Source organism: Amblyraja radiata, chromosome 33 (assembly GCF_010909765.2).
Source record: "Amblyraja radiata isolate CabotCenter1 chromosome 33, sAmbRad1.1.pri, whole genome shotgun sequence".
Taxonomy (NCBI): Eukaryota; Metazoa; Chordata; class Chondrichthyes; order Rajiformes; family Rajidae; genus Amblyraja; species Amblyraja radiata.
This window is the reverse complement of record NC_045988.1, coordinates 19,941,758-19,963,979: the sequence shown is the minus strand read 5'-3', so window position 1 is coordinate 19,963,979 and position 22,222 is coordinate 19,941,758. Positions and strand designations below refer to the sequence as shown.

The following is a 22,222-nucleotide window of genomic DNA, read 5'->3' as shown; positions in this document are numbered from 1 at the left end:
GCGGCGATGCCTCAGCGGCGGCAGCGGTGAAGCCTCGTGACGATGGGGCATCGGCGGTGGTGAAGCCATGCAGCGGCGGCAATGTCCCAGGGTCAACGAGAGCGTGGAGGGCCACAGTGAGGGGGCGAGGGGAAGAACAATGGAGGACCCGGCGTGGTGGACTGCCGTGAGGGAGTAGGGGGGAGGGGGAGAACAATGGAGAATGGGGGGGGGGGGGGCACAAAATGGGGAGTCGGCGTGCTCTGTAACTTTGTCCGCGCCGTAGGTGGCTGCTATTTGTATACATTGTCTACACAAGCAAAGAATCTCACTGTGCCTTGCCACGTGTGACAATACAATATTCCGATTCATATTCCTATCAGGGCACAGAAGACTATCCCAACGTGAGTATATGGGGCTAGTACAGTGGAGTACAATGTTCTATTTGGGTCGACAGATGGCACAATGGGCTAAGTGTTCGGCTGGCAACCGGAAGGTAGCCGGTTCGAATCCCGCTTGGAGTGCATACTGTCGTTGTGTCCTTGGGCAAGACACTTCACCCACCTTTGCCTGTGTGTGAATGTGTGTGAATGCGTGTGAGTGATTGGTGGTGGTCGGAGGGGCCGTAGGCGCAGATTGGCAGCCACGCTTCCGTCAGTCTGCCCCAGGGCAGCTGTGGCTACAGAAGTAGCTTACCACCACCGAGTGTGACTGAGGAGTGAATGAATAGAATAGAATAGAATAGAATAGTTTCTTTATTGTCATTGTAACATGAACCATGTACAACGAAATTGCGATGCATGAATAATGCGATGTAAAGCGCCTTGAGTATTAGAAAGGCGCTATATAAATCCCATCCATTATTATTATTAATAATGTTCAGCATGGACATGATGGGCCAAAGAGCCTGTTGACATGATGACTCCATAAAACTAGCTAACTAAATATATTCGGATTGAAGTGCATCACTGATGCACTGCAAGGGCTCCCTTTAACTTTTCAGGAACTGTGCAAATATTTTCACACTCCTTATCAAAAGTGCAAACACTGACACACTAATGGGGAAACACACAAATAATGCCACTCTGCCAACAAATAATAGAACCAGCTGGCGGGTTTACTGCAAGTATTTACGTTTGTGCTTCAGGAACTGCTACACATCAACACAGTTCCAGGCAACCCTACAGATATTGAAGAAGCCCCAGGGTGCCCAGACATGATGTCACACGTAGAAGGCAGGTTCCAAATCGTGGCAGATTCCTTGGAAACTCTACCACTGTTGACACTCTACCACGGGAACTCAAACGAATATTTTCATACATGTAAGAAAACTGCTAAAAGGACCACATGCTCACGGAACACCAGACATACGCCTATGTGCTGTGGAAAATATTCACACTAGTTGGACAAGCTTAAAATATTGCCAAGGTATATTGCCAGGGTATATATACACACCATTGCAGGGTATATTGACACGTGCCAGAAGACATTTGCAAATTTTAAAATATATATATTTTTTTAGATACAGCGTGGAAACAGGCCCTTCAGCCCACCGGGTCCGCGCCGACCTGTGATCCCCGCTATCGTGGTTCAACACTATCCTACACACACTAGGAACAATTTACATTTATGCCAAGTCAATTAACCTACACGTCTTTAGAGTGCGGGAGGAAACCAAAAATCTCGGCGAAAACCCACGCAGGTCATGGGGAGAATGTACAAACTCCGTACAGACAGCACACGTAGTCGGAATCAAACCCAGGTCTCTGGCGCTACACGCGCTGTAAGGCAGCAACTCTCCCGCTGCGAGATATTGACTCATTTCAAGGGAAATCTGCAACGTCTCCAGCCCCCAGGAGCAGCAAGGAATTTCCACTCAAGAGTGAATGCTTCAAATAGCTATCCACTCCCCAGAAACCTCACTAACATGGACAACTCTCCCAAGAAACCCACAATTACTTGGACAGTCTAGAGATCGGCACTTACCTACTTTCCTTGCTGATGGTGTGTAGGGTACGCTGTATAACAAGGTTGCCTGGGTACTCCCCAACCTCGATGAGTCAAAGAGTCACACATCAGCCTACTGGGTCCACCCAGGCCACCAAGCAGCAACTTACACAAAACCCCACCTTTTACTGTCCCCACATTCCCATCAGCCCCCCCCCCCCCCCCCCCCCCCCCCCCCCCGATTCTACTACTCGTCTTCACATAGAGTCAGTAAGGCACAAAGCACAAAAACCTTCAGCCCAAGGGGACTATGCCCATCATCAATGATCCATGTACAGTGATCCTACTTGATTCCCATTTTCTTTTAGTTCCCTCTCCCCCCCACAACCCTTATTCTCCCACTCACCGACACATTATGACAGTGCACAGCAGCCAATTAACCTAACAACTCATACATCTTCAGGATGCAGGAGGAGACCAGAGCATCTGGAGGAAATTGGTGCAGTCACAGGAGAAACATGCAGACTCCACGCAGACAGCACCCGAGGTCAGAATTGAACCTGGTCCTCGTGTGCTGTGAAGCAGCGACTCTTGCAGCTGCCACTGTTTCTCCTCCACCTGACATTCAGACAGTGAGCTCCACAAACTTGGCATATGTTTCCCTCCACGGATGCTCCCCAGCCCACTGAGTTCCTCCAGCAGTTTGTTTTTTTGCTCCTGATTCCAGCTTCAGCAGTCTCTTGTGCTCCACATGTAGATCTAGATGGGCAGTCTAGAATGGAAAAAGGCCAGCATGGACATTGTGGGCCAAAGTACCTGTTTATATGCTGCATGGCTCGACAACTCTCAGGGCCACCACCTGTGCCCCTGTGATGGAAGGTTAGGTTCCTCAACGTCATATGGACACGAGGAAAATTGGCCCCGCACCACAGGGCAATAGGTAAACCTCAATTCATAGCTCACAAGCTCGATGAATTCAGAATCATACAGCAGGAAACAGGCCATTCAGCCCACCAAGGCCATGCTGGCCAGTGGGCACCCATCTGCATTAGTTATACATTGTAGCAATTGGTCCTTAGCCTTCCATGTCTATACGATTCACGTGCTTGCCTAGACAAGGCAACAAAACACTCTTGACTGTTGATTTCTCTTAAACAAGGGTCTCAACCCGAAATGGCACCCGTTCCTTCTATCCAGAGATGCTGCCTGTCCCGCTGAGTTTCTCCAGCATTTTTGTCTACCTCCCGTTCCATGAGCGGTTTCTTCCAAGCTGTTTTCAGGCAACTGAACCATCCTATAACCAACTCTTGAATTACCTTCTACCTCATTAGACATTGTTTAATCTGACTTTTGTAGACGTTATCTTGATCTAAACATTATCCCCTTCATTCTCTATCTGTACACTGTGGGTGGCTTGATTGTAATCATAAACAGCCTTTCCACTGACTGGATAGCACACAACAAAAAAGCTTTGCACTCTATCTCAATACACATGGCAATAAACTAAACAATTCCCCACCGACCAGCAAATCTTTGGGATGTGGGAGAAAACCAGATTACCAAGGAGGTGAGTGGCACAGTGGCACAGCTGGTAGAGCTAAAGCCCCACAGCACCAGAGGCCGGGGTCAATTCTGACCTTGTAATGTGGAGTTTGCACGTTCCCCTTGTGACCATGTGGGTTTTCTCTGGGTGCTCCGGTTTCCTCCCACATCCAAAAGACGTGCAGGTTTGTAGGTTAATTTCTCTCTGTAAATTGCCCCTAATGTTTCAGGAGTGGATGTGAAATTGGGATAACATAGAACTACTGTGAACGGGTGATCGATGGTTGCCGTGGAATCGGTGGGCTGAAGGGCCTGCTTCCATGCTACATCTCTAAAGTCCACGCAGTCACAAGAAGAACATATAAACTATCCACACAGGCAGCACCGCAGGTTGAGATCGAACCCGGGTTACTGGAGCTGGAGGGCAGCAATGCCTTCTTCTTTGACACCAGCTAATTTGGGAGTAGGGAGAAAACTGTCCGAATATCATGCGTCAGACACTTCATACTGAATAATTAAACCCAAGATCATTTCTTATGAGGGGACTCACCTCTTCTCTCAATTCAGCTTGCTGCAGTTTTCATAATCAAAGTTGCAGCAGCAACACAATCAAACTCAACACCTCATCCATGACACATGTCCATTGCACGAGCTTCCGCATTGCAAGCAGAACTTTGCAACATTGCTTCCAAACTGTAACACCTTTAGTTTAGTTTAGTTTAGTGATACAGCATGGAAACAGGCCCTTCGGCCCACCGACTCAGCATTGACCAATGATCACACTAGTTCTTCCCTACTCACGAGAGACAATTCACAGAAGCCAATTAACCTACAAGCCTGCACGACTTTGAAACGTGGAAGGAAACCGGAGCACCCGGAGAAAACCCCACACCATCACAGGGTGAACGTATAAACTCCGTACAGACAGCACCCGCAGTCAGGATCGAACCCGGATCTCTGGCACTGTAAGGCAGCAACTCTACCGCTGTGCCACCCTTGCATGAACCCCCGTGCATGAACTTCTGCTACTTAAATTCTGAAAACAAAAAGTCATAATCTGTCGTACCAGAACATCTATACATCAACTTAATTAACCTTTCACAGGCAGTCGCTGTAATAATCTATTGTCCCGAAGCTGTGAGTTTAGGCACATCTGTTATTGCACTAATTTAGCCTGTTTGTGTAAAAAATCCACCATGTGTTATTTCAATACATTAGTTTCAAAATTATAATAGCACCCAAAGGGACATTCCATGAATGGGTTAATTAGTACACCATCAGGAGAAATAAATCTGTCTGGGATCTGTCTGGTCACTAGACCTAAACACTTCATTGCTGTGTAGTGACACTGGGAGGCCACCAGAGGGTGCATCTCTCACACGCCATCATTTAGACAGCCACCCAGACAGCAACACAACTTGCACACAATCTGTAAGGTGGCAGACCAGTCCTTCAAATGCAGAATTCTCATTTTACAAATAAGCAGGATAAATTCAATGGGGCCTCTTTTGAATGTTCATTTACAGATAGTGCCCAAGTCGGGCCACTCTCTGTGTGTTGGTCCCAGAAGAGGATCTGCAATCATTCTCCCCCTCCCATTCCGAATCCGACCTTTCTGTCCTGGGCCTCCTCCATGGCCAGAGTGAGGACCACCGTAAATTGGAGGAGCAGCACCTCATATTTCGCTTGGGCAGTTTGCACCCCAGCGGTATGAACACTGACTTCTCTAATTTCAGGCAGTCCCTACTTTCTCCTCCCCTCCTCAGCTCTCCCTCAACCCTCTGGCTCAATCTCTTCCGTTCTTCTTCCCCCCCCCCCCCTCCTCCCCACCCTCACATCAGCCTGAAGAAGGGTTTTGAGCCGAAATGTTGCCTATTTCCTTCGCTCCATAGATGCTGCCTCACCCGCTTGAGTTTTTCTAGCATTTTTGTCTACCTGCAATCATTCATAGAAAGAGAAAATAGGTGCAGGAGTAGGCCATTCGGCCCTTCGAGCCTGCACCGCCATTCGATATGATCATGGCTGATCATCCAACTCAGTATCCCATCCCTGCCTTCTCTCCATACCCCCTGATCCCTTTAGCCACAAGGGCCACATCTAACTCCCTCTTAAATATAGCCAATGAACTGGCCTCAACTACCTTCTGTGGCAGAGAATTCCACAGATTCACCACTCTCTGTGTAAAAAATGATTTTCTCATCTCGGTCCTAAAATACTTCCCTCTTATATTTAAACTGTGATCCCTAGTTCTGGACTTCCCCAACATCAGGAATAATCTTCCTGCATCTAGCCTGTCCAACCCCTTAAAAATGTTGTACGTTTCTATAAGATCCCCCCTCAATCTTCTGAATTCCAGCGAGTACAATCATTCATTACAATCGTTCCACTCTTTTAAACTGCTCCAACAGCATCATTTCTTACTACATCTGTACACTGTGGACGGCTCGATTGTCATCATGAATACTCTTTTCGCTAACTGCATGGAAGTTTTTCACTGTACCTTAGTGCACGCAACAATAAACTAAACTAAACTAAACAAACATGATAAATCTAATAGGCCTTTATTGAAGTGCAGAATTCAGATAATCTGATCCACAACCTTGTGCCCGGCTCACCCACACTTTCCCTCCCCCAGTTCACACATTGTCTCTCTAATCTCTCAACCTCCTATTCTTTTTGGCTCACATTTAGGGATTCAGTTCAACAAGATGGCCTCAATCTCCCAAACCTTTCTCCACACATCATATCATATACTTATTAAAAGTCTGATCTTGTATGTGTGTATATGTGTGTGTACATGTGTGTGTATATGTGTATCTATATGTGGTTGTCTTTACATCTTCGCAAAAACACTACGCAGTAACGATTACATTTTTACATATTCCGATTGACATTTTTCCCGTCGAGGCCGGGAACACCTTATCTAAACATTTTATGCTTTATTTCTAGACTTATACTCGACTCATTACTGATTAAAAGCCTAAAAAACCCAAGACTGTGAAATTAAAACCACCAGCTACAACTGATGACGTCACAATGGCTCAGCTAGCAGAGATCAGCCTCAATGAAGATTTCATCCTATATTTGACATGTTATTCGCGATAAAAGCTATAAAAATGCCAACTTTTACAAGATTTTTACGTATTCTGATTCACATTTCCCCCCTCTAAACAGAGCACTCTTTCACTGCACATTTTATGCTTTATTTCTCGACATTACTGATTAAAGTTTAAAAAAATCGAAATACCTTGAATTTCAAACCGACCAGCTTCAACTGATGACGTCACAATGGCAGCTTCAACTGATGACGTCACAATGGATAGACTAGCAGGGGGAGGGCGAATTGTTATTGCAACACGCAGGACAAGTGCAATTGGAATTTTTTTTTAAAGAGCACTGCTGAGGGAGGCAAGGGCAGTGCTGGAATCTTAAGTTCGGGAACAGCTTGAGTTGGAGGACCACGCCTCCCGTGGGGGCTACGGGAAGGGAACTGGTGCATTGGGGAAGCAGACCCAACGGGTCTGCACTTGGTCTAGTTACCTTTAAATGTTGCATCTCTTAACTTAAAGCTATGCACTTTCATTTTTAACATTTCTACCCTGGGATAATGATTCTGACTATCCACCCTATCTATGCCTCTCAACATTTTATATAGTTCGATCAGGTCTCCCCTCAACCTCTGAGAGTCCAGAGAAAACAATACAAGTTTGACCAACCTCTCCTTATAACTAGTACCTCTAATCCAGGCAGCATTTTGCTAAACCTCTTCTGCACCATCTCCAAAGCCTCCACATCCTTCCTGTAATGGGGTGATCCAAATTGCACGCACTACTCTTAAATGCAGCCTAACCAAAGATAGACACAAAAAGCTGAAGTTACTCAGCGGGACAGACAGCATCTCTGGAGAAAAGGGAATAGGTGACATTTTGGGTTGAGACCCTTCTTCAGAGCCTAACCATAGTCCTATAAATCTGCATGATGACTTCCTGACTCTTATACTCATGGCTTCCTGACTCTTATACTTAATACCCCGACCGACAAAGGCAAAGATATCACACACCTTCTATACCATTCACGTTGCCACTTTCAGAGAGTTATGGATTTCAACTCCAAGATCCCTCTGTACATCAAATAAAAGTCAGCATTTCAAATTACTACCTAGCACCTAGCTTTATCTGCCTCATGTGCAGGGGCCTCTACATTTCTCTGTGTTGTGAATTTCTGAATTCGCATCAAGGGTCAAGGGTCAAGTGTCAAGAGTGTTTGATTGTCATATGTCCCAGATAGAACAATGAAATTCTTACTTGCTGCAGCACAACAGAATATGTAATCATGATGAATAATATAACAAAAACACCCAATTTTCTTTAATATTCTTCCCTTCAAAGTGAACAATTCACATTTTCCTACACTAACCCATTTGACAACTGTCCACTTATCTCCCCGCATACATTCCCCTCACATCTTGCATTCTCACCTTCCTCAGTTTTGTACCATCAGCAAACAATTAATATATATTTTGTAAACAGCTACAATCCCAAAACCGAATCTTGTAGTAATAATAATACATTTATTTTTTTTATTTATTTTTTATTTTATTTATTTTTTTTATTTATTTATTTAGTACTCAACAGTTTCACGTATTCAACCTGAAAATTACTCCCTTTTCCCAACATTGCTTTTTGGTAGTTAGCTAATCCTCTGTCCATGCTAATTTATTACCTCCAACATCTTTAATAATATTTCATATGGCACCTTGTCAAACATATTTTTAAAATCCATCTACCTGTTCCCTACTATCTGCTCTGGTTAATACTTATTCAAAGAATAATATATTTGTCAAACACGATTTTCCTTTCATGAACCAAGCTGACTTTGCTTAATCAGGTTATTGCTTTCCAAAGGTTCTTCTATTATCTCCTTAATAATTGATGCAAACAATTTTGCAATAATAGATATAAAGTTACTCTTTATATATTAATCTTTCGCACAAGAACACAAGCAGATAGAAACATAGAAACATAGAAATTAGGTGCAGGAGTAGGCCATTCGGCCCTTCGAGCCTGCACCGCCATTCAATATGATCATGGCTGATCATCCAACTCAGTATCCCGTATCTGCCTTCTCTCCATACCCTCTGATCCCCTTAGCCACAAGGGCCACATCTAACTCCCTCTTAAATATAGCCAATGAACTGGCCTCGACTACCCTCTGTGGCAGAGAGTTCCAGAGATTCACCACTCTCTGTGTGAAAAAAGTTCTTCTCATCTCGGTTTTAAAGGATTTCCCCCTTATCCTTAAGCTGTGACCCCTTGTCCTGGACTTCCCCAACATCGGGAGCAATCTTCCTGCATCTAGCCTGTCCAACCCCTTAAGAATTTTATAAGTTTCTATAAGATCCCCTCTCAATCTCCTAAATTCTAGAGAGTATAAACCAAGTCTATCCAGTCTTTCTTCATAAGACAGTCCTGACATCCCAGGAATCAGTCTGGTGAACCTTCTCTGCACTCCCTCTATGGCAATAATGTCCTTCCTCAGATTTGGAGACCAAAACTGTACGCAATACTCCAGGTGTGGTCTCACCAAGACCCTGTACAACTGCAGTAGAACCTCCCTGCTCCTATACTCAAATCCTTTTGCTATGAAAGCTAACATACCATTCGCTTTCTTCACTGCCTGCTGCACCTGCATGCCTACTTTCAATGACTGGTGTACCATGACACCCAGGTCTCGCTGCATCTCCCCTTTTCCTAGTCGGACACCATTTAGATAATAGTCTGCTTTCCTGTTTTTGCCACCAAAATGGATAACCTCACATTTATCCACATTATACTGCATCTGCCAAACATTTGCCCACTCACCCAGCCTATCCAAGTCACCTTGCAGTCTCCTAGCATCCTCCTCACAGCTAACACTGCCCCCCAGCTTAGTGTCATCTGCAAACTTGGAGATATTGCCTTCAATTCCCTCATCCAGATCATTAATATATATTGTAAATAGCTGGGGTCCCAGCACTGAGCCTTGCGGTACCCCACTAGTCACTGCCTGCCATTGTGAAAAGGACCCGTTTACTCCTACTCTTTGCTTCCTGTTTGCCAGACAGTTCTCTATCCACATCAATACTGAACCCCCAATGCCGTGTGCTTTAAGTTTGTATACTAATCTCTTATGTGGGAGCTTGTCGAAAGCCTTCTGGAAGTCCAGATACACCACATCCACTGGTTCTCCCCTATCCACGCTACTAGTTACATCCTCGAAAAATTCTATAAGATTCGTCAGACATGATTTACCTTTCGTAAATCCATGCTGACTTTGTCCAATGATTTCACCACTTTCCAAATGTGCTGCTATCCCATCTTTAATAACTGACTCTAGCAGTTTCCCCACTACCGATGATAGACTAACTGGTCTGTAATTCCCCGTTTTCTCTCTCCCTCCCTTCTTAAAAAGTGGGGTTACGTTTGCTACCCGCCAATCCTCAGGAACTACTCCAGAATCTAAAGAGTTTTGAAAGATTATTACTAATGCATCCACTATTTCTGGAGCTACTTCCTTAAGTACTCTGGGATGCAGCCTATCTGGCCCTGGGGATTTATCGGCCTTTAATCCATTCAATTTACCCAACACCACTTCCCGGCTAACCTGGATTTCACTCAATTCCTCCAACTCCTTTGACCCGCGGTCCCCTGCTATTTCCGGCAGATTATTTATGTCTTCCTTAGTGAAGACGGAACCAAAGTAGTTATTCAATTGGTCCGCCATATCCTTGTTCCCCATGATCAACTCACCTGTTTCTGACTGCAAGGGACCTACACTTGTTTTAACTAATCTCTTTCTTTTCACATATCTATAAAAACTTTTGCAGTCAGTTTTTATGTTCCCTGCCAGTTTTCTTTCATAATCTATTTTTCCTTTCCTAATTAAGCCCTTTGTCCTCCTCTGCTGGTCTCTGAATTTCTCCCAGTCCTCCGGTATGCTGCTTTTTCTGGCTAATTTGTACGCATCATCCTTCGCTTTGATACTATCCCTGATTTCCCTTGTTATCCACGGATGCACTACCTTCCCTGATTTATTCTTTTGCCAAACTGGGATGAACAATTTTTGTAGTTCATCCATGCAGTCTTTAAATGTCTTCCATTGCATATCCACCGTCAACCCTTTTAGAATTAATTGCCAATCTTGGCCAATTCACGTCTCATACCCTCAAAGTTACCTTTAGTTCAGAAGCATTGTTTCTGAATTAACAATGTCACTCTCCATCCTAATGAAGAACTCAACCATATTATGGTCACTCTTGCCCAAGGGGGCACGTACAACAAGACTGCTAACTAACCCTTCCTCATTACTCAATACCCAGTCTAAAATAGCCTGCTCTCTCGTTGGTTCCTCTACATGTTGATTTAGATAACTATCCCGCATACATTCCAAGAAATCCTCTTCCTCAGCACCCCTGCCAATTTGATTCACCCAATCTATATGTAGATTGAAGTCACCCATTATAACGGTTTTGCCTTTGTCGCACGCATTTCTAATTTCCTGTTTGATACCATCTCCAACTTCACTCCTACTGTTAGGTGGCCTGTACACAACACCCACCAGCGTTTTCTGCCCCTTAGTGTTTCGCAGCTCTACCCATACCGATTCCACATCCTCCAAACTAATGTCCTTCCTTTCCATTGCGTTAATCTCCTCTCTAACCAGCAACGCTACCCCACCTCCAGGTCCAGGAGCAGAGCTGGCTCCTCAAGCCTGCCCTGACATCCCACATGAATCATGAGGGGAATAGATCGGGTAAACGCACAGAGTCTCTTGCCCAGAGCAGGGGAATCGAGAACCAGAGGATATAGGCTGAAGGTGAGGGTGGAATGATTTAACAGGAACCTGAGGGGTAACTTTTTTTTTCCACAAAGGGTGGTGGGTGTATGAAACGAGCTGTCAGAGGAGGTAGTTGAGTCAGGTACTATTGCAATGTTTAAGAAACATTTACACAGGTACATGGATTGGATAGATTTACAAGGATATGGACTGAACACCGGCAGGTAGGACTAGTGCAGATGGGACATTTTGGTTGTTGTGGGCAAGTTGGGCCAAAGGACCTGTTTCCACACTGTATCACTCTATGACTCTATGATCATGGCAGATCTCTGCTGGTCTCATCACATTGTCTGTGTCATTTATGCATGCACCCCCCCCCCCCCCCCCCCCCCCCCACCCAACCCTGGTCTAATCTCCACAACCCTTTGTTTAAAACATCTTAACATCTTCCTTGTCATGCCTCCTTAGGATCTTGTATGTTTCAGTAAGATCACTCCTCGTTCTTCTAATGTCCAAAAAATACAGACCCAACCCGTTTGACCTCTTAGCTTAAGACAATCCTCTCATCTCAGGAATTAGCCTGATGAATCTTGCCTCTAATGCTATTAAATCCTTTCATGCGTAAGTAGACCAAAACTGTGCACAGTACTGTCGATGTGGCCTCACCAATGGTAACAAAACTTCCCTATTTCTAAACTCCAGACCCTTTGCCTGCTTACTGTTAATTTGTTTCCCGTTTGATTTGTTAACATAGATTACAATTCCCCCTCAAAATGATATTATGCTGGGTACATGGACCTGCCTTACTTGTACTATGCCCTACAGTAATCTTATATACAGTGGCAGAGTTGTTGCCAGAGGCCCAGGTTCCATCCTGACAATAGATGCTGTCTGTACAGAATTTGTACGTTCTCCTCGTGATCACATGGGTTTTACCCGGGTGCTCCGGTTTCCAATCACATTCCAAATATGTACAGGTTTGTAGGTTAATTGGCTTGGGTAAAAATTGTAAATAGTCCCTAGTGTGTAGAATAGTGCTGGTGTATGAGGTGATCGCTGGTTAGCACAGACTCGGTGGGCCAAAGGGCCAGTGTGGCTCTGTGTTTCTAAACTAAACTCCCTCTAAACCAACGCTTTAATTGCACCAGAGGCGAAGCTTCCAAAGAAGCCGGATGCATTTTGTAATGAGCTGTATGTGTGAAAGGCTCCATACAAAATGTTAGTCTTCTGTAATTTACAATAAGATAATTAGAATCAATCAAAGCGTGAGAGATTTGAACAAACAACCCTGGATGCTATTTCTTACTCTGATTTTATTTGAGAATATTGCACTCCGTGCTCCAGGGGAATAAATTCCACACAAACAGTTTAATTTGGAAATTGTTATCATTTTTGTTGGGTCTAATCTCTCCCCCTGAGGAAAATGCAATTAGTCTAAATTGACTTTCGATCCGCCAACTATATAATTATGTTGTGAAATGCTAATCCAGTTGGGAGAATTCCCAAGCCTTGCTTGGTTCGTAATTACACAGCACCCTTCCCATCCTCCAAGTAATAAAACAACTCCATCCTCACTCCTCCAACCTGGGATATCTGTTGGGAGGACTTGATACATAGAGCTTAGAACCATATAGTACAGGATCAGACCCTTCGGCCCACGAGATTGTGTCGAACATGATAACAAGTTATTCCGGTCTGCCTCCATCTGATTCATATCCCTCCTTGCATTGCATGTCCACGTACCTATCTTTTGAAAAACATGTACCTATCTTTTATCATATCTGCCTCCACCACCAGCTCTTGCAGTGCATTCCGTGCACCCACCACTCTCCATGTCAAAAACGTGTCCCGCACATCCTTAAACTTTCCCCCGCTCATCTTAAATCTATGACCACTATCTTTGACATTCCTATCCTGGGAAAAAGGTTCTGATTGTCTACTCTCTGTATGCCTCTCATAAATGTATATACTCCCATCATGTCTCCCCAGCTAATATTGGGTATTTTTATGGTGGAGATTTACAGATTCTTCATCAGTATGGGTACCCAGGGTTACGGGGAAAAGGCAGGAGAATGGGGTTGAGAGGGAAAGGTAGACCAGTCATGATTGAATGGCAGACTCGATGGGCCAAATGGCCTAATTCTGCTTCTATGATTTATGAACTATCCCTGATGAATATTAGATGAGATACTTAGGAGCGATGATGTAACTGTTGCTCAGAGCATTTCTTTGGAATCGTTATTCACCATAAATATTCATCGTAAATATTTGCACTCTTCCGTCTCCCTTTTCACAACCTTGGATACCCCAAGCCAAGACTGCTGTCTGATCAAGCTCAACAATAATCATGGAACTGATTAGTTCTTATGTCAATACTGCTGCCTAATGTCAAGGTGAGGCTGGAATGACTGCCCTTGACATCAGGCAGCATTTGACCACGTGCGAGATCAAGCAGCCACGGGAATATGAAGTTAATGGGCGTTGAAGGGAAAACAATATTTCATACAAACAAAGACCGGAGATGCGAAAGATCTACTGAATTTGTAATCGTGGGCAAAAAAACAATGCTGGAGGCACAGCGGGTCAGGCGGCATCTGTGGAGGGAAAAAGGTGGACAACAATCCAGGTCGGGAAGTTTAAGAAGGAACTGCAGATGCTGGAAAATCGAAGGTAGACAAAAATGCTGGAGAAACTCAGCGGGTGAGGCAGCATCTATGGAGCAAAGGAAATAGGCAATGTTTCGGGTAGAAACCCTTCTTCAGGTCTGGACACTTCTTCAGTCTGAAGAAGACGTCTCACCAGAAATGTATTGTGTCCATTTTCCTCCACAGTTGCTGCCTGGCCCATTGATTCCTCCAGCGTCGTGTTGCTCCATCACTTTGTATGTTTCATACCAAAAAAACTGATTCTGGTTATTAGAGGTCAATGACTATTACCAAGTCGTCCTGTAATCCACATCTTAGTTTCATCATTGACCAGAGATTTAACCAGACCAGTCCCATGGAAACAGTGGCTAAAAGAGCAGCCACAGTATTCATGGGGCCACCGTAACATGAGGATTGGTAACCTATGGTAGGTGACTAATGTCTGATATCCCAAGGCCTGTCCACCATTCATAAAGCACAATTCAGGAGCAGTGAACGGATCCTCTCCACTCACCCGGTTAAATTAAGGCGCAACAACTCTCAAGAAGCCTGAAACTATCCAGGACGAAGCAGCCTATTTGATTTGTATCACGCCAACCGACCTAAACATTTCCCTCCTCCTCCATCAGTGGATACAGTCTATACCTTCTACAAAATGCATAAATCTAACAGTAGCTCCCACTGCTGTCACCAAGATAGTCAAGACCTATAGACACATGGAAGCTCCATCACCTCCTGACTCCCAGTCTTCACTTGTAAGTATATTGCCATTCCTTCATCATTACTGGGGTGGGTAACACCAGGAATTTCCTAATCAACAGCGTTGTGGGAATGCCTCGCCAATGTAATGCCCATTCTCTGGGACAATTAGAAATAGGCAATAAATGCTGGTCTTGCGAACATTACAATAATGCCTGCAAAAATAAAAAAATGTTTTCCTACCTCAAGATAAGAAGCCTGACCCTGGGTCTATACCCCTAAAATATTGTAGAAACACAACTTAATGACTGAGTGATGAATCCAGCTCCCATCTAATGGAAAAGAAAAATCTTTGGTCTCCGGATTTCCTGGTACAATTTAAATTAACACCATCAACAAGATGACCTCTACTGGAAGTGAGTGAGTGTGTGACTGTGTGCATACGCGTGCGTGTGCACACGTGTTTGTGTGTGTGCATGCGGGTGTGTATGTGGGCAGGATTATTAAACTTTGACAGCATTAAGTATATTTTCCAATGCCAGTCCATCTAATGGCATAGAGCAAAGTTCAGCAATGGTCAGCTGTCACATCGGTACCTGGTCCACCAGGGAGGACATTAGTGCCATCTGGGTGTCAGGAATAAAAACATAGTCCATCAGGGATTTGCCAAGACAAAGACAGGACAGCATGATGGTGCAGCGATCGTGCTGTCTTGCAGCGCCAGAGACCCAGGTACGATCTGACTACGGGTGCTGTCTGTACGGAGTTTGTATGTTCTCCCAGTGACCACATGGGTTTTCCCCAGTGCTCCAGTTTCCCCACACACTCCAAAGATGTACAGGTTTGTAGGTTAATTAGCTTCGGCAAAAATTATAAACTGTCCTTTGTGTGTAGGATAATGCTAGTATATGACGATCGCCGATTGGTATGGACTCAATGGGCTGAAGGGCCTGTTTCCGTGCTGTATCTCTAAACTACACTAAACTAAACCGTCTGAAGTGGATGATTAGGCCGTGGAAGGTGATTGCCCAGGTATATACTCATCAGTTTTTTTTTCTCAGCTTTGTGGAATACCATTACTTGGCCCGGCATTTAAATGTTCATAATATCTTCAAATACAATTAGTTGCTCATTCAAATACTTTACAGAAGTAAGTAAAATGGCTTGATATACATTGTAGATAGACACAAAATGCTGGAGTAACTCAGCGGGACAGGCAGCATCTCTGGAGAGAAGGAATGGGTGACGCTTCGGGTCGAGACCCTTCTTCAGTCTGAGAGTCCGGGGAGAGGGAATCCAGAGATATGGAAGGATACAAAGAGCATGTAAGGTGTGAAAGGGTCTGATCAAAGCAGATGATGATCAAGGAAATGTACAATGGTTCATTGTTGAGGGGAAGGTGACAACGAGGTAAACAAATGGTTAAATATACATTGTGATGTGCAACTCCTCTACGTAGAGCGAGAAAGAAAGAAATTGCAATATTGAGCAGTTTTCACAAACTCAGGATGTGCTGACATGCTCCAAATAAATTATGCAGTTGTGAGATGGGTTCCATGGTGAGGCTGCATTCCTTCTCCACCTCTAATTGTCCTCGAGGAGATGCCATTCAATCATCTTCTTGGAGGGCTGTAGTCTCTTTTGTAAAGGTACTTCCTTAGTGCTATTAGATAGTGAGCTCTAAGATTCTGTTTCAACGAAGTTAAAGAAACATGGCCTGGAGATGGCAATATTCCCATATGTCTGAATGAATGGAGGTCTTAGGTTTGGGAGGTATCGTTGGAGAAGTCTTGGCAAGTTGCTGTAGTGGATTTTCCAAATGATATTTCTTCTGTCTTGGTCTCTCAGGATTGAGGATGCCGACCAACTGAGTCCAGCAGAGGGCCATAATTGCTTCCCATTCTGTGTGGAATGGACAGACTCTAATTGGTAGTGTTCTCAGTGTTTGTTCCAAAGGCATTTACTCCCAGTCAAACAATACCTCAGTTTTAAAATGTCCAGATAACTAGCCTTCTGCTCAACACTCCTTCCATCATTGTTGCGGCACAATGGCAGCTGAGACCTGGGTGCAACGTGCAAAAGACCTGGGTTCGACCCTCACCTCAGGTGCTGTCTGCGTAGAGTTTGCAAGTTCACCCTGTGACCATGTGTATTTCCTCCGGGTGCTCCAGGTTCCTCCCAAATTCCAAAGACGTGCGTGTTTGTAGGACCATTATCCTCTGTAAATTGCCCCTGTTGTGCAGGGAGTGGATGAGGAAAGTGGGATAACTAGCACGAATGGGTGACCCAGTGTGAATTTGGTGGGGCAATTGGCCTGGTCCTCTAAGCTAAAATAAAACTAACCTAAACTAAGCGTCCCATAGTCCAACAATCCTCTGAAAACTCTGTTTCCTTCCAATTCTCATTCCCCTCTCACTTCCTTCACTTCATTGGCAGTTCTTTTTGCTAAAAGTTCTAGACTCCTTCGAAAATATCCTTGACTTTCTATCTCTTCCTTTGAAACTCTCCACTTGCCAACAGGTGTACGATTCCCATTGCAAGAGACAAATTCCAATCCAGAAACCTGAAATGTCACGCCATCATTTGATGCAACTCTTTCAGGAGTGAACTTTCACCCTGACATTTCCTTTTATGCGCCTCAGTGCAGCCGCCCGACTTTCAAATGCAAAGCACACACCAGCCTCTTTGAACTGAAAGGCCTGGTGATATTGTTTGTTTCTCCCCCCCACCGTAGCTGAACTAATTAGGAGGAAAGGCACGTTCTAGCTCAGCTGAAGTCTCGGGTTGGAATATCTTATGGAAGTCGGTGAAAATTTCCAGCTGTAGTTTTGACAGAATTGTTTTATTTTAATTCCTCCTACGCTATCTGTTTAATTATCTTTAATGGAAAGGCTGAACAATCTTTTTTTAATCTTACTTTTGATTTTTGATAATGTCCTTCAACTTGAGCCTCATCTGAAACAGTTCCCTCGTTCACCTCTCCTATTTAAATGTGTACTGAAAGAATTGGCAATTGCACTGGCCTGACTCATACGTGCGCCTGCCTGTGTGTGCCCACTCATCTATTGCTGCATTTATGTCGTGGCATCACTGCTCTGTATTCACTGTAATATAAATGAGGTGACGGAGAGATACACTGTGGGTAGCAGCAAACAATATCAGTGCAGAATGCTGCAGAATGTCAATTCTTCTTGCCAGTTTTATCTGTTCATTCTCTATCTTACTAGTCCACATCAACTATCAAACTAAAAACAAAATCTATCAGCGAATTTAGAACAGAATCCTTCACAACCCCCTAACCAGACTTTCTCGTCTACTTTCGACTGCAACCATTTCATATCACTGATATTTATCCTTTTTTTACCTGTCTATCTGTAAACTCTATCCATCAGATTGTGTCCATGTTGCTTGAATGTTTGTATGTGTTTATCTCTGTATGCCTATAAATATGTAGGTGTAAGTGTAGGTGTGTGTGCGTGTGAGTGTGCATGTGAGTGTGTATGCGTACGTGTGTATGTACTTGTGTGTGTTAGACTATGAGCAAGTGTGTCTATGGATGTGAAAGTGTGTGTGAGTGTGTGTGAGTGTGAATGTGTGCTAACCTCTGTCTGCCTTTACATCAGTGTGCGTGTGCATGTGTGTGCATGTGCACTTGTGAGTGAGATCGAGTGTAGGTGTGCCTGTGGTTGTGGAAGTGTGCGTTTGCTGGATAACTATGTTGTGCATTTCCACATTATAAATGAACTTCTTTTAACAAATCATTGATATCGAGACAAAAGCAGCTACAATTCGTACATTAACTCAGAGAGGACTGAAAATAAAGGTAATTTAACACTCATATTTAACCCAGAGTTTAGATGTCACCCAGTACATGGATGCTGCATGTGGCACTCAGTGGGTTAATCCTAAAAATGAAATGCTACATTAATGAAAAAAATATTGAAAAAAATTATTAATGTGCTTTCTCCAAGATTGCCATGACATAGCAGGACTTGCATCGTTCATGACAGAACTGGTCTACTGAAGTCACAGATGTCAAGGCTTTCTCAAGGGTCAATTGTGGGCCACTCAAATGCTTGAAGGTTGACTCTCGAAGAAGCTACTAAGCCATTGTGGCCAAGCATGATTCATCTCACAGTTACACACCACTACAACACATCTTATTTCGGGCTGTTTAACAATGTCAGGCATTTTTACAGACAGATGTTGTGACGCACTGAATAACATTCTTCCCACTCTCCAGTAGGAGAAGGTAGCTTGGAAATCTCACCAATCAAGGCAAACTATTGGGTCACAAAGATAGACACAAAATGGTGGAATAACTCACCCGTTCAGTCAGCATCTCAGGAGAGGTGACGTTTCAAGTCAAGAACCTTTTTCAGACTGAAATAGGACCACAGGGTTCAGTTGGTTATAAAGGGAAAGCGCTGACAAACACAAGTCTCGTGTAATGGAGCCAATGGTTATTCGTGGTCAGAAGATGACAGCGCAGCCATGGCTAGCCTACCGATATAGATACCCCACTCCACCCCACATCTACACATGCACACACTCCATATTCTCCATTTCTGCCCCAACTACTCAATGAAGGAGAGGAAATCCCTCTGCACTGGTCAAGATCCTGGCATTGCATGTAGCTGAAGGTTGTTTGTAGGCAGGATCTACCAGGCATTGAGGAAGAGTGACAGTCAAGCATGCCAAGGAAAAAGGGTTGCCCAAGTGTCAGCTCCCAGGAGGGTGAGATTTCATTTTGTCTTCCTCTGAAGTCCCTAGTTTGTGTAGGATAGTGTTAATGTGATCATTGGTCGGTGTGGACTTGGTGGGCCGAAGGGCCTGTTTCCACGCTGTATCTCTAAACTAAATTAAACCTGTCTCGTTGCGGCCTTTGCACTTTTTTCATCTGCACTTTCTCTGCAACTGTGACACTATTGTGCACTCTGTTTATTTTCTGTTTCTGCAGATGTGCAAAATTGTTTTACAGAGTTAATGAAGTACTTTTTAAAATTGCAAAGTAGGAAAGAAATGAACGTATTAGTATTCAAAGCATGGACTGCAAATCTATGCAATTGATTTAGTATCCTCAGACTCAACAACTTTCTTGTAATCAGTAACCTTGTGGGGGTTTTTTGTTCATTGGGTGTCTGCAGATATCGCTATCCAAGCCAATGTTTAATATGTTGTTTTAATTGTACTTGAGAAGGTAGCGGAGAACCACTGCCGAGAATGGCCATAATAATCAAGGATCAGTCTCATCCCGGTCACTCCCTCTTCTCCCCTCTCCCTTCAGGCAAGAGGTACAGAAGTGTGAAAATGCACACCTCCAGATTCAGGAACAGTTTCTTCCCAGCTGTGATCAGGCAACTGAACCAGCTTGGTCCTGATCAATCTACTGTACCTCATTGGAGACATTTGAACTATCTTTAATCGGACTTTATCTTGCACTAAATGTCATGCAAGATAAGTTTTTATTCTTTATCTGTACACTGTATACATGGGAAGCTTAAAGGACATCCCATCTGACCAGCACAACAGAATGTGGTTACGTTATTATTTAGCAGTCAGTTCATTTTTCTTTTTGCCCCTGAGCTACACTTGTACAATCTATAATTATGCTCAAAACATGGTAAATATATTTATACAGTGTAAGCCTTGTTATTTTTGGAAATACTTTGATATACTTAAGATGGAAAAGGCATTGACTACAATGCCACTGACTGTGCAGTGGTGAGTTCAATTATCTCGTGTGGCCTTAACACTGCTGAACTTTGCCCCTATTATCTCTCGGCTAAACACGTTGTATCACAAAGCAGAATTCATCACAAGAGGATGAAATGATCATGTGTAAAATGTACATTTGGTAGTAAATATACTCAGCTAGCATTCTCAACCAAAGACTGAAGCAAAGATAGGCACATGGCTATGGAGGGATATGGATCATGAGGAAGCAATGGAGATTAGTTTAACTTGGCATCATGTTTAGCAGGAATGTTTTGGGCTGAAGGGCCTGTTCCTGTTCTTGTTCTATGTTTTATTTCACTCCCTCCAAGTCTTTCTAATAGCATCCCATATTTCATGTTTTGCATACTGTATTATGACACAGATAAAGGCTATTCAACCTCTCAAATCTGTACCAGCATGTTGATTCATCCCATTATCCCTCTAGCTTTCCGTTAACCTATTCTACTTGCATCTGCACGCACAGCTCCCAGATTCTACTCCTCACCTGCACATTCGGGGTAAGGCTGAGGGATCAATTAACCTTCCCACTCACTCATCTTCAGGATGTGAAAGGAAACCTGAGAACCTGAGGAACCAGACACAGTCACAGGGAGAACGTACAAACTCCATGCAGCACCTGGGGTCAGGATTACATACACATCCCTGGTACTATCAGGGTCCACGCCATCGTGCCACCCTGACATAACTTGAACCCTAACAAAAGAGACTGGCCTAAGGGATGTATATTCAGTACTGCAAGCACTCTCTGTCTCTCACACCTCACTTGACCAGGACTTAACATAGTGCTCAAAGTGTGTGTGGTCTGACTAAAACAATCCACTTGCCCTAACCTTTATTCAACTGTGTCGACTCTGTTAGTTCAGTATTCAATTGGCTTTGTTGAATGTTGTTCTGCATTCGTGTTCAGCCTCACACCTGAGACAGAACTAATTTATTTTTAAGATCTCCGTGAAAAATCCAGCACACATTGTTATGAGAACGTGCCGAGAATTGCTGTACAAATATGATGTTATGATTCCATGAATATCACTGACAGTAATTTATAGGCAACTGCACCTCCGGCTAACCGCTAATGTAATGCAAACAGGGAACGAAATGCTGAATGTAAATCTAAAGATCAGGAGATAAAGCCCAGTACGGATTATAACAAAATGAAATACATTGTTGTAGTTGCTCTTGGATCACGCTCAGTTCCAGCAGCTTGAATTGAGTACATTGCGGGGTTAGGCTTCCATTCACCCCATCTATCTGTGTCCTGTTTCCATGGTGATGTGTTTGCCAGGGCAGAGGCCTAACAGAGACGTTGGTCAACCTGTGGTGAAAATGGAGGCCAACCTCACAGGGCAGGTTGAGGATGCACGAACCGGCTGTGATTTTTTTTCACTAGGTTTGTGACTACGAAATAATTTTTCAGATCAGACAGCTGCTGCCTGCTTGGAGAGCCACTACAGGGATATACAGTAGGCCAGAGAGCCTGCTAGGTTTAAGAGCACTGCTCTCTTGCAGTTCCTGATACCACTTGCCTACTAATTTTGAATGATGGTGTGCGTCGCACGCCAATGTGAAGAGAAACAGCCTTCCTAAGTGGCTATTCTTGTAAAGTGCTTCGATTCCAAAAGAAATAGGTTAGGATCTGAAGGGCTATTGACTCCATTAGGGCAGATGCAGCATCGGGTCGAGGTGTGGTAATGTGCACTGCAGCACACCGTGAGTGAGTGGCACAGCCTTGCGTCTCTATCTGCTGGAGATTAGGCTGCTAATTAATAAGCTCTTGGGCTCCTCACAGCCGGAATCGAGTATTAATTCAGCTCCTTCGACAGCCGGAGCTGAAATGGGCAGCCGTGATGGGCCTGTGA

General features: G+C 44.0%; 1 protein-coding gene across 9 annotated transcripts in view; it reads right to left on the bottom strand.

The window, feature by feature from the left end:
- The window catches only part of robo3 (roundabout guidance receptor 3), a 503,574-nt gene that overhangs the window by 427,750 nt on the left and 53,602 nt on the right, over nt 1-22,222 (bottom strand). The gene's annotated exons all lie outside the window — the stretch shown is intronic.